This window comes from Mus caroli, chromosome 5 (assembly GCF_900094665.2).
Source record: "Mus caroli chromosome 5, CAROLI_EIJ_v1.1, whole genome shotgun sequence".
In the NCBI taxonomy this organism is placed as follows: Eukaryota; Metazoa; Chordata; class Mammalia; order Rodentia; family Muridae; genus Mus; species Mus caroli.
The window spans coordinates 136,657,133-136,671,509 of record NC_034574.1 but is presented as its reverse complement, the minus strand read 5'-3'; the positions used below and the strand labels follow the sequence as shown (position 1 = coordinate 136,671,509).

Genomic DNA, 14,377 nt, shown 5'->3' with positions numbered 1-14,377 from the left:
ATAACTCCAGCTGTGTCAAGTTGACACAAAACTAGCCCGTACATCTTCCCTAACCATGGTTACAGAAGAACTCCTCTAACAAGGGACCTGACGGGCCTGCTTAAACATGGGATACATGACCAAGCCAGAGACAGCAATGTTTGCCTCCAGGAAGCCTGTTCTTACTGTAGTCACAGAGTTCTACCTGACTCCAAGAAGGCCTGGTCCAATCGGAGACACACAGTCCAGTTAACACAAGAGGTAAGCAGATGTCAAATGGCCAGCAAAAGAAGATAAGCAACAGAACCCAATGTTATTTGGCACCATCAGAACCCAGTTCTCCTACCACAGCAAGGTCTGGATACCATAACACAACTGAAGAGCAATATTCTGACCTAAAATCCCATCTCATGGAGATGACAGAGATCTTTATGTAGGACACAAATAAATAACTCCCTTAAAGAAAGACAGGAAAACACAAGCAAATAGAAGACCTTAAAAAGGAAACAAATACATCTCTTAAAGAAATATAGGAAAATACAATTAAACAGGTGAAGGAATATAACAAAATGGTCAAAGACCTAAAGATGGAGATAGAAACAACAAATAAATTACAAATGGGTGCAACTCTGAAGATGGAAAACATGAGAAAGAGAACAGACACTGGAGATGCAATAATCGCCAACAGAATACAAGAAATTCAAGAGAAAATCACATGCATAAAAGATACCACATAAGTAGAGAGAGAGAGGGGGAGGGGGAGAAGAGGAGGAGAGAAAAAGGAGGGCCAGTTCAGATAGGGAGGAGATGGAGGAGAAGTACAGAGTCAGGCATTTGAAAGGAGGTGTGTATCAGTGGGTAAGGTGCTGGGTGTAGCCACTAGACAGTTCCAGATGCCAGGGATCCAAGAGGTTTTCAGGACCCAACAAAGGGGACAGTAGCCAAAATACCGAACAAAGTGGAGATAGAACCTATAGAGACCATAGCCAGGGGACAGGCAAAGCCCCTGGTTGAGGGATGGGGTCACACACCCACCTCAAAAATATTTATCCAGAATTCCTCCTATCAAAAGGAAATGCAGGAACAAAGAGTGGAACAGAAACTGAGGGAAAGAAAGGTCATCCAGAGACTATCCCACCTAGGGATACATTTCATCTGCAGACACCAAACTCAGACACTATTGCTGATGGTAAGATGTGTATACTGACAGGAGTCTGGTATAGCTGTCCCCTGAAAGGCTCTGTCAGAGTCTAACCAATACATGTATGATGATGCACCCAGCATATGTACCTAAAGATGGACTACCTAACAATGGACTGAGCACGAGGACCCCAATGGAGAAGTTAGGGCAAGGACTGAAGGGTCTGAATGGTTTTGTGACACCATAGGAAGAACAACAATATCAACCAACCAGACTCCCAAAATTCCCAGGGACTAAACCATCAACCAAAGAGTACACATAGGGGGACCCATGGCCTTAGCTGGATATGTAGCAGAGGATTACCTTAATGTGCATCACTGGGAGGGAAGCCCTTTTGTCCTGTGGAGGCTTCTGACAGAATTTTTACTATTCAATCACACTAAAATATTAGGGCAGCAGGAGACCTGTGATTGGACAGGGAAAGGGAGGCAGGGCTAAGAGTTAGGGAGGCAGAGAGCATCTTGGGGGAGAAGGAGGAAGGCCAAGATGGAGGCAGATGTGAACCAGCATGGCTTTAACCAGACACATGTAGTTATGATATCATAAAGTTAGAATAACTGGGATAAAGGTTTTATCATCAATTGGTTCTGAAATTATTGTACTGGCATCTTATAAATTAAGAATTTATTGATAGGTAAATTTGATTGGTTAATTATAAGCTTCTAGACTTTTGTTTCTACCGGGTAAATGGGTGTTGTGGTGGCTGACTGTGGGGTGAATGGTCATTGCATGGGGCTGATGTGGCAGCAATTCGCCAAGGTACTCAGGAGCTTTAGCCGACAGATACTGTGGAGTTGAGATCACCTGGCTGGACTCACTTGGTCTGCTGGTTGCTAGCAGTAGTGTAGGAAACCTGCAGGTTCATTATTTAATATTTTCCACAACAGGTAGGGGAATGCTAAGGTGCTTAGGCAGGAGTAGGTGGACAGGTAGGGGAGCACTCTCATAGAGGTAGGGGGTAGGGAGTTGGGGAGGGGAAGCTGCGAAGAGGGATAACATTTGAAATGTAAATAAACACAATAACCAATAAAAATGGGGGGAAAAAGATACAATAGAAGATATTTACACATCAGTTAAAGAAAATGCAAAGTGTGAAAGGTTCCGAAATCAAAGTATCTAGGACATTTGGGACACAATGAAAACACCAAACCTATGAAAAATAGGATCAGAAAAGGGTAATGATCACCCATTCAAAGAACCAGAAATATCCATAACAAAATCATAGGAAAAATCTTCCATAACCCAAAGGAAGAGATGACTATTAATGTACAAGAAGCCTATAGTATGCCAAATAGATTCTACCATAAAAGAAATTCTTCCCACCACACAATAATCAAAGCAATAAATATACAGAACAAAGAAAGAATATTAACTCGGAGCGGACGGAGGGGAGCCTCCCGAAGCGGGGGTGGGGTGGGGGGTGGGGGCCTGGCCGGGATGGCAGCAGCGGCTGCCAGGCCGGGGGCTTGGGCCGCCCAGGAGAAGCAGTTCCCGCTGGCGCTGCTGAACTTCTTCATCTACAACCCCCGTTTCGGGCCGCGCGAGGGAGAGGAAGAAAATAAAATTCTGTTTTACCATCCAAATGAAGTAGAAAAGAATGAAAAAATTAGAAATGTTGGATTATGTGAAGCAATTGTACAGTTTACAAGGACTTTTAGCCCATCGAAACCTGCAAAATCTTTACACACACAGAAGAACAGACAGTTCTGCAATGAACCAGAAGAAAATTTCTGGATGGTTATGGTTGTTCGGAATCCTATCATCGAAAAGCAAAGTAAAGATGGCAAGGCGGTAGTGGAGTACCAAGAGGAGGAGCTGTCAGACAAGGTGTACAGCTCAGTGCTGCAGCAGTGCTACAGTCTGTACAAGCTTTTCAATGGGATGTTTCTGAAAGCCATGGAAGATGGAGGCATCAAGCTCCTAAAGGCAAGATTAGAGAAATTCTTCCATCGGTATTTGCAGACACTACATTTGCAGTCATGTAACCTACTTGATATTTTTGGTGGAATCAGCTTCTTCCCATTGGATAAAATGACTTACTTGAAAATCCAGTCCTTTATTAACCGAATGGAAGAAAGCCTAAGTGTAGTCAAATACACAACATTCCTCTACAATGACCAACTTATCTGGAGTGGACTAGAACAAGATGACATGAGAATTTTGTACAAATACCTCACCACCTCACTGTTCCCCAGGCACATCGAACCTGAGTTGGCAGGAAGGGACTCCCCAGTAAGGGCAGAAATGCCTGGGAATCTCCAACACTATGGAAGATTTCTTACTGGACCCGTGAACCTTAATGATCCAGAAGCAAAATGCAGATTCCCCAAAATTTTTGTAAATACAGATGACACGTATGAAGAGCTCCATTTAATTATTTATAAGGCCATGAGTGCAGCCGTGTGCTTCATGATTGACGCCTCCACGCCACTCACACTGTATTTCTGCCGAAGACTGGACAGCATCGTTGGGCCCCAGCTTACAGTGCTGGCATCTGACATCTGTGAGCAGTTTAATATCAACAATAGGATCTCTGGGTCTGAAAAGGAGCCCCAGTTTAAGTTCATCTACTTCATCCACATGAATTTAGCAAAGAAAAGTACAATTCACATGAGGAAAACGCCCAGTGTGTCACTCACATCCGTCCACCCAGATCTAATGAAGATATTAGGGGACATTAACGGTGACTTTACCAGAGAAGATGAAGATGAAGAAATCATTGTGAAAGTCATGAGCAACTACTGGGTTGTTGGGAAGAAGTCTGACCAGCGGGAGCTGTTCGTGATTCTCAATCAGAAGAATGCGAACCTGATCGAGGTCAATGAAGAGGTGAAGAAACTGTGTGCCACGCAGTTCAATAACATCTTCTTGGATTGACTCCACTGGCTCAGCAGAACATCTTTAAAAACCTCAACAAACTTTTTGTTTACCATTACAACTTACTGGTCATGATAGTGACTGGGCTAGGGGCATAGTAAAGCAATACCTGTTTGGAAATCCACATTTCTACTTGGTCTGATGATTCACTGAGGTTTATAGATGTTAAATATTTATGTGAAATTAATTAAATGTAGTCAGCTGAATACCATTCCATTCTGCTGACATTGTGTGGATATTTTACTGGGAAATAAGACTAATAAATTGTTAAAGTTTTTTTTTTTTTTTAAAGAAAGAATATTAAAATCTCTAAAGGGAGAAGGCAGAGTAACATATAAACAAAGGTCTATTAGAACAAAATCAGACATCTCAATAGAGACTTTAAAAGCCACAAGCCACTTGACAGATGTCACATAGACCCTAAGAGATCACAGATGCCAGCCCAGGATACTATAACCAACAAAACTCAAAACCACTATAGGTAGAAAAACCAAGATGTTCCATAACAAAACCAAATTTAAACACTCTCCTTTTACTAATCAAGTACTACAGAGGTTACTAGAAAGAAAATTCCATCATATGGTGGTTAACTACACACACACACACACACACACACACACACACACACACACACACACACACAATCATCTCACAACAAACACAAAAAGAAGAGAATCTCACACACTAAACACCACGTGTGACAACAAAATCACAGGAAATAACAACTTGTCTGTAATATCTCTCAACAAGAATGTGCTCAATTCCCCAATAAAAAAATCACATGATAACTCACTGGATATGTAAACAGGATCCATCATTCTGCTGCATACAAAAACACAAGTCAGTAATAAAGACAGATACTACCAGAGTAAAGGGCTGGCTAAAATGTTTTCCAATAAATAGGTCCTAAGAAACAAGCTGGAGTATACATTCTAATATCCAATATGATAGAGTTTTAACCAAATAAAATAAAAAGAGATGGGAAAGGACACTTCATATTCATCAAAGAAAAATTTACCCAGATGAAGTCTCAATTCGGAACATCTATGCCATCTAAAGGCAATCTCATTCAGAAAACTTCCTAATGTTCAAAATACACATTGAACCTCACACAATAGTGGGAGATGTCCATACTGCACTCTCACCAGTGGACAGGTCATTGAACCAGGAACTAAACAGACATACATTGAACAGTGAAAATAACAGAAGTTATGAACAGAATTGATTCAACAAATATTTATAGAATATTTCACCAAAAATCAATAGAATATACCTTCTAAGTACCTCAAGATAACTTCCACAAAACTGACTGTATAATCAGACACAAATCAAGCCTCAACAGATAAAAGACTAACATAAGCCCATGTATTCTATCAGATCACCACAGACAAAGGCTGGACTTCAATATAATCAAAAGCATCAGAAAGCCCACATACACATAGGGACTAAACAACACTCTACTCAATGATAACTTAGTCAGAGTAAAATAAAAGAAGAAATTAAGGACTTTTTAGAATTCAATCAAAATGAAGGTACCACACTCAAACTTATGAGACTTATGAAACTGATGTTCAGATGAAAATTCATAGCACTAAGTGTCTCCAGAAAGAAATTGGAGAGATCCTACACTAGAGTCTTAACAGCACACATGAAAGTTCTAGAACAAAAATATACAAACCCACAAAAGAGGAGTAGATGGCAGGAAGTACACAAACACAGGGCTAAATCAACCAATTAGAAACAAATGAACAATTTAAACAATTATCAATACTAAAAGCTGTTTCTTTGAGAAAAACAAGAAGATAGACATACCCTTAGCTAAACAAACTAAAAGCACGTATCCATATCTGTGTGATGTTATTTCTTGGTCTTCGATTCAATTCTATTGATCAGCATGTCTTTGTCTGTACCAATACCATTCTTTTTTCTTTTTCAGTATTTCTTGACAGTACAAGTTGAGATCTGGTATGGTGATTCTTCCCAAATTTCTATTATCATTTAGGATTTTTTGGCTATACTGGATTTTTGTTTGTTCCATATGAAATGGAAAATTGCTATTTTAAGGTCTATAAAAACTTCTGTTTGTATTTTGATGGAGATTGCACTAAATCTGTAGATTGCTTTTGGTAAAATGGCCATGTTCACTAAGTTAATCCTACCTATCCATAAACATGGGAGATCTTTCCATCTTCAGATATCTTCTAAAATATCTTTCTTCAGGGATATGAATTTCTTATCATACAAATTTTGTTCTTGCTTGGTTAGAGTTATCTCAAGATATTACATATTTTTTATGGCTTTTGTAAAGGATCTAGTTTCCCTCATCTTTCCTGGTCATTTTATCCTTTGTATAAAGGAAGACTACTTATTTCTTTGAGTTAACTTTGTATCCAGCCACATTGCTGAAGGTGTTTATTAACTGTAGGTGTTCCCTAGTATAAGGTTTGGGTTTGCTTATGTATACCATCATATCATTTGCCAATTGCAATACTTTAACTTCTTTTTTTCCAATTTGTATTGTCTTGATCTCCTCTAGTTTCTTACTGATCTGCCTAAAACTACAAGTACTATACTTACTACATAGAGATAGAATGGATATCCTTCCCTTATCCCTGATTTTAGTGGAATTGCTTTAAGTTTCTCTCTGTTTTATTGATGAAGGTATGGTATTGGATTGCCCTATATTGCTTTGATTATGTTTAGATATGTGCCTTGTATCCCTAATCTTTCTCATACTTTTAGCATGATGGGGTGTTGGATTTTTCAAAGGTGTTTTTCATCATCTAATCAGATAATCATGTGAACTTTATCCTTCATTTTTTATATGGTGATTATATGGATGGATTTTAATATAGCAAACCATCCCTGTATCTCTGAGTTGAAATATACTGATAATATGGATGATGTCATCTATGCATTCCTGGATTCAGTTTGCAAGTATTTAGTTGTATATTTTTGCATCATTATTCATAGATTAGTAGGTCTGAAGATCTCTGTCTTCCTGTGATTTTATATATCAGGGTGATTGTGGCTTCATAGAATGGGTTTCTCTCTGTTCCTTCTGTTTTTATTCTGTGAATTGTTTGAGAAGTATTGGTATCAGCTATTTCTTGACTATCTGGTAGAATTCTTGCACTAAGACCATCTGGACCCTGACTTTTTAAAGTTTAATTTAATTTAATATAAATTTTTGGTTGTGGGACTTTTAATAGGTATTTTTTTTTTCTTTAGGGGTTAGGAAGTATTTAAATAGTCTACCTAATCTTGATTTTATTTTGGTAAGTTTTATATTTCCAGAATGTCATCCATTTCATTAAGATTTTTCAATTTTGTTGAGTAGTTTTTTTGAAATAAGATTTAATGATCCTTTGAATTTCTTCACTGTCAGTTGTTATGTCTCCCTTTCTATTTCTGATTTTTAAAAACTAGATACTGTCTCTTGCTGTGAGCCTCCCTGTCTGGAGTAGGTTGAAATGAGACACAGAATTAGACTCAGGTGTGACTGTATATATTGATGGTCTCAGGACTTTCTAGCTCTCTATACTGAATGCTGATGATAGCTGGTAGAAGGGCCTAAAAACTTTCTTGCTCATTCTAAGGGTTAAAAGCTGCTGGCTTAGGTGATTAATACCTGTAGCCAACAGCATCAGATGAAGTAATGTAGCCTTTGTTCTGTCTACTCAGGAACCACAATGCTCTCTACCTTTCAGCCTGCTAATTGAAGTTGCAGGAAAAAAAGAGATACTTTGAAATTGAGCAGAGGTGTGTAGCAATGGGGCATGAGGAACTGGGGGTAGCAACCAGAAAGTCCCAGATGCCAGGAAAGCAAGAAACCCCACTAGGACCCCACCTGGAAGACATTAACTGAAATATCCCACAAAGGGGGTGGGGGGGAACCTGTAGAGACCATATATAGAGGTTAGGCATGCCCTGCCCCCCATTGAGGGATGGGGCTACCGATCCATCTCCAAAATTTTATCCCAGAATTACTCCTGCCTAAAGAAAATACAGGGACAAAGAGTAGAGCAGAGACTGAAGGAAAGGCCATCCAGAGACTGCCCCACCTCACATGCAGACACCAAACCTTGACGCTATTGCTGATACCAAGAAGTATTTGCTGACAGGACCCTGATACAGATCAGGTTCTGAGAGGCTGTGCCAGATTGTGACCAATACAGATGTGGATGCTTGCAGTCAGCCATCAGAGTGAGCACAGGGCTTCCAATGGAGAGGTTAGGGGAAGGAGTGAAGGAGCTAACGGGGCCTTATCTAGCATCAATGAGAGGGAAGGGCCGTGGTCCTGTGAAGGCTTGATGCCTCGTTGTAGAGGAATGCTAGGGCAGTGAGGTGGTAGTGGGTGGGTGGGTGGGAGCAACGTCATAGAAGCAGGGTAAGGGAGGAGGATGCAGAGGGTAAGCCAGGGAATGGGGATAACATTTGAAATGTAAATAAATAAAAAAAGTTTTAAAAAGAGAGAAAGAAAAAAAGAAAGAAAGAAAGAAAGAAAGAAAGAACAAAGGAAAGAGAAAGAAAGAAAGAAAGAAAGAACAAAGGAAAGAGAAAGAAAGAAAGAAAGAAAGAAAGAAAGAAAGAAAGAAAGAAAGAAAGAAAGAAAGAAAGAAAATTGATTTTAGGGTTTATTTCTAAGTTGTAAAAGTCTCCTATTTGAAAGCTCTAAAAGAAAAGGGGGAAAATGGAATGATGATCCCTTCCCTTTGTCTTCAGCACTTACACATCTTTCAGAATACATCCTGCTTCTCTCAGCCCACCAACACTCTGTCCACTGGGCCAAGTTCTTCTCTAGTACCAGCACAGTTGGGCCACACTATGTTCTGGCAGGTTCTGTCCCACATTCCAATAACCAGATAGACCTGCCATCCTCAAGGTATGATAAAACAATACCCAGTACCCAGGTAGAATCAAGACTCTTAATGTTTAATTAACCAATTAGATTTAGGTGTCAATAATATCACACTTTACAAGATGACAATACAATAATTTCAGAGCCAATTGATAATGATAAAAGCTTTTCCCCAGTATTTCTAACCTTGTGAAATCATAGCTATTTGTGTCTGGAAAACATCACGTGGGTTTGGGTTCACAGCTACAGCCATCTTCCTTCCCCTCCTACTCTGTGGTGCTCTCAGTCTCTGCAACTTTTAGCTTCATCTCCCTTTTCCTGTCCAATCATCGGCCTCCTCTCCACTATAAAATAGCTTAATAATTTTAGGATTTTTTTTATCCCCTAAAAATGTAATATGGGAAACTACAAAACATTTACAGTACAATGTTTACAGTCACATTTTGCAGTGAACTGATTTCTCAAAATATATTACAACTCAAGTTGATTTATCTTGTTACATTCCAAAACCTACTTCTGTCAAAGTAGTCCAGAGTGCATGCTCGGTGCTGCAACTGTACCTACATATACTACATACAGACTGCTCATTCATCTGCAGGCCAGGAGAGCCAGGAAACATTTCTCCCTCTTTACACTGAAAAATAATAGTGCAAGTTTTAGACTGTCATTAAACAAGGCATATTCAATTTCAGAGCTAAGATGTAACCTCTTCACTTCATAGCTATAGTAAAAAAAAAAAAAGTGGTAAAAATCTTGTCTTTTTGTGCAGGCAAACCCACCCAACATTCAAATTCTCAAGCACTAATGAAATACTTGGTTGAGGATGATTTAAGGCAATTTCAGGCCCTATGAAGGCACTGAGACCACTTTCCCCATTACTGATGCATGTCTTTATAGTCAGTGTCACAGTAGAGCTGGTGGAATAGGAAACGTTCTTTCCTTGATGGTTTGTAAAGCTGGATCTAGAGAAGCAAGCCACACATCAGCCTGACTTCAGAGTCTGTGCTCATTCTTTTTCTCTTTAAAGTTGGAGGGGCTACAACCATTCTACATTCTAAGAAAAACTCAAAATGTTCCTCAAACCACTTCTACAGCATCAAGATAGACAGATTTCTGTAGAGAAACCATGCAATCTTTCGAAATTTACGTAAACAAGGAAAGAAATTAATGAAATAGATATTACATACAATCTCTTAAGATTTTTCTTACTCATTTACAATAAAATAACCAAGTGAAGTTACAAAAGGCATATATTACTGTGAAAAGAACACATGCCACATTTTGCCGATTAATAAGGGCAATTACAATTTAACATAATAAAAGAATATATATATCTATTGCTTTCATCATAATTGATAAATACAGTATGAACAACATCCTCAATGTATACTTTTCACAAGATGATAAATAAGTTAATAATTTTTTCATATTGAGTTGTGGTGTGGATCAATTCAAAACAGCCATAAACGAAGCACTTATTTCCCAACAACTACCAACTGAGCTCTGCCCAAGACTTCCAGAGAGCAGAGGAAATGGTTCCAAGTTCCCAGGCAAAGCCCAGTTGCAGAGCTTCGCGAAAGCCAAACGCAGGTCCCCGGAGGCGCCCCACGATGGCGCACAGCTGCATGATGGATGAAATGGCAGTGCGGGCCATAGGGGCAGAAGTCGATGGTGTGGAAGGTGCGGCCCAGCTCCATCTTGTAGCTTGTGGAGTTGATTTGGAAGCCGCTGCCCCTCTTCTGTTTCTGCTGCAGGAGCAGGAGCAGGAGGTGCTGGCTATGCTCACAGTTCTTTCTGAACGAGAGGTCCTGGAATTTGCTCTCCTTGTAGACAGTACCGCTCTCCCCTGAAGCTTCCTTGAGCTGGCCGTAGGAGGACGGGCCACCCGGGCCTGCGGGGCCTCAGCTGCAGCCCTTAGGGGTGCCTGGGAACTTAGCAGCACCGGGTGGGCGAGGGCTTGTAGGTTGCTGGCAGAGTGCCTTCGCAGGAAGCCCGGAGTGAAGCTCGAGGTGGGGGCAGTAGCCACTGGGATCCTCACAGCCTTCTTGTCCAGTATGTTGTTCTGATTGAGGTTTGCCACGGATTCTTCAAAGATTTGCTCAAAAGGGTGGGCTAATACCTAGTGAATGTTATATATTTAATAATAACAGGAAAAGCACACTAATAGCAGGAATCTTACATAAAATCATTTTCTCCTGGGTCTTGCCTACTGTAGCTCCAGAGTGATTTTTAATCTAAGGCGAATTCTTCTCAGGAAAATTAACTGCTAGTTATTAGCTTGTTGGCTCCTGACAGTCTCTTTTGTCTTCTGTTTATTTTGACTAAGGATTGATGAACCTTGTTGATTTTCTCAAAGAAGCTTCTTTTGGTTTTGTTGATTCTTTGTATTGTTTTCTTTGTTTCTAAGTGATCAATTTCAGCCCTAATTTTTTATTACTTTCTACCTTCTACTCCTCCTTGTTGTGCTTACTTTTTTTCTAGAACTTTCTATTGTACTTTTAAATTGCTGGTATGAGAATTGTCCAAATTATTTATGGAGGCATTTAGTGCTAATTTTCCTCTAGCACTACTTTTGTTTTGTTTTGTCCCATAAATTTGGGTAGGTTTTAACTTCATTTTGTTTGGATTTTAGAAAGTTGGCAATTTCTTTATTTCTTCCCTGTACCAGAGATAATTGAAGTTCAGCTTCCATGAGTTTGTACGGTTTGTATAGTTTTGCTTCTTGTTTAAGGCCAGGTTTCACCAGTGGTGATCTGATAAGCTACAAGGAGTCATTTCAACTTTCTTGTATCTCTTTATTCTTACCTGTGACTGAATATATGGCCAATTTTGGAGAAGGTTCAAAGAGGTGGTAAGAATAAGTTAGATTCTTTTGTGATTGAGTAAAATGTTCTGTAGATATCGATGAGTCCATTTGATTCATATTGTTGGTAAGTTTCATTATTTCTCTGTTTATATTTTGTATGGATGACCTTGGAATTGGTGAGATTGGGAGGGTGGAAAGAAAAAGCAATCAATATATATCTTAGGGCATAATGTACCATACACTCTTACATAATGTAACATATACTCTTACTCTTGTTGAACGTGCAACTTCTTGATGCATCTTAAGATTAGTTACAAAAAGCTAAAGCTTGTGTAGATGGAGACAATTTTTTACTATGTAAAGTCAAATATGAGGATTTAGTTTGTAAAGAATTTTCATGCTTGGTTCAGGTACCTGGAGGAAGAAGAAGAGAAACATTGACATTAATATGCCCATGGGCTCCAGGGCATGGCTAAAAATTTTAGCCCAGTTAAGAGTGACCAAGCAAGCTCCATTATAAGTAACAGGTATGGAAATGGTAATGGAGGCCTAGAGGCATTTACCAGTGGGAAATATAAACACTCAAGGACTTGCTAATGTAAAGCAGAAACACAGTGAACCTTTGGTGGAATTTGTAGCCTGGTGGCTGATTGAGACAATAGAGAGATTGGTTCTTAGCTCTGAGGCAAAACATATTTTTTCAAAAGAACTGGCCTTTGAAAATGCTTCTCTGCTTCTTATAAATGCTATTAAACTGTGCAAATATTTCTGACTTTATTAAAGAGTGTACTGAGGATGCTCCTTCTTATCTGCAAGGTATGGTCATTGCAGCAGCTTTACAAGGTCAGAACACACTCAGTATCTAAATCATCAAGGAAAAGGAAAATCTGATCAGGCAGGCATGACCTAGCAATGTTATTCTTGTGGCAAGGCTGGACATATTAGTAAACAATGTCCTGCTCTATTAGAGCAGGAGGCACTATAAGTTTTAATTGTCGTGGCACAACTCAGAACAGAAATCCAAATGGACCTAGCGTATTATGTACTCATTGTCTGAAAGAGTACCACTGGTAAAGAGTGTTAATCTACTTTTCATAAAAATATTTTCATAAAAATATCACTATGTGAAGAAGCACCTAGCTTTGCAGATTCTTGCAGTTTCAGAGTAGAGGGAAAATAAAAGGTGGCCCCAACCTGTTTAGAGAAGAGGAGAAGGATGGGATGAAGATTGTGGGAGGAGGTGTTCTTGAGGGGGCAGTGAGTAGGTTGTACAGTGAATATGTAAAACATAATGAAATTAAAATTTAAAAAAATAAGGAAAACAGGCTGACCAAACCGTGGGAAACAACCTCATAAACAGTACCTGTTTATAGCTTCTGTTCTAGTTCCTGCCTTTACTTTCCTCCTGTGACTGCCCTCTGTGATGGAATGAGACCTGAGATCTGTAAGACTTTACTCTCCCCCACTATACAATGTTTTGTATTAACATATATCATTTCAAATATTAAAAAAATATTATTAAATTTAAAAATATTACTCCTTTATCTGGTGCTACAGTAATCCCTAATAATAAAGGAATCCTATTAAGCCAGGAAAACTGTGTGAGGGACCTCCCTTGGGCCCTCAAAACATAAGAGTAATTCAACAACCTCAAACAATAAATCCATTTGTCAACATAGGACTATCTGACAGTTGCAGCTGACAACCCTGTGGACGCATGACTGGACCTTTGTTCTACCTTCACGGGAATATTAAACTCTGACTCTCCTGTTGTTTGTCCTTTTATGAGAATTTATGAACACCTTTCTAAGAGGACCATAGAATTGATAATTGGCTGGATTTCCACATCAGTGCAGGGAATAAATGTGGTTCCTAGAGTAATTGATTCTGATTTTAACAGAGAAATTAACATTATTGTACAGCCATCTACAAAGACAGTTTAGATTCATCCAGGACAGAAGATGGCTCAGCTGCTCTTACTCCCCTCTAAGAATTCAGGCAGATCAATAGCACAAGGCCTGAGAGGAGATGCAGGTTTTGGTTCAAGTGACTAAGCTTTCTGGACTTAGGACATTAAAGCCCACCCCCGCCTGCTAAAAATTCTTAAAGTTGACTCCAGCACCACGGTGCCTTGCTGGCGGAGTCTCCAGACAACCTCAAGGACCAACACAGGATCCCCCACAGGATCCTAAGACCTTTGGTGAGTGGGACACAGAGTCTACTCCAATCCAATCGCAAGGGACCTGAGACTGCATTAAGTAGGGAAGCAGATAACTCAGCCTGATCAGGGGCACAAGTCCCTTCCGGTCCACTCCAGCACTGGGCTGCCTTGTCTGTGGAGTCTCTGAACACCCCCAAGGTCCTCACAGGACCCTCCACGGGATCTTAAGACCTCTGGTGAGTGGAACACAACTTCTGCCAAGAGGCAAGTTCGAACAGCAGATATCTGGACACCTTCCCTGCAAGAAGAGAGCTTGCCTGCAGAGAATATTCTGACCACTGAAACTAAGGAGAGAGCTAGTCTCGCAGGTCTGCTTATAGAGGCTAACAGAGTCACCCGAGGAACAAGCTCTAACCAGAGACAACTATAACAACTAGCTTCAGAGATTACCAGATGGCGAAAGGCAAACGAAAGAATCCTACTAACAGAAAT

At 39.8% G+C, this 14,377-nt stretch overlaps 1 protein-coding gene and 1 pseudogene across 2 annotated transcripts in view; both read left to right on the top strand.

Moving 5' to 3' along the window:
- Positions 1 to 14,377, top strand: part of Ccz1 (CCZ1 homolog, vacuolar protein trafficking and biogenesis associated) — a 66,072-nt gene that overhangs the window by 35,852 nt on the left and 15,843 nt on the right. The window lies entirely within an intron of this gene.
- Positions 2,559 to 4,335, top strand: LOC110294189 (annotated as a pseudogene). Its single transcript, XR_002377922.1, has one exon. The product of XR_002377922.1 is annotated as a vacuolar fusion protein CCZ1 homolog pseudogene (transcript).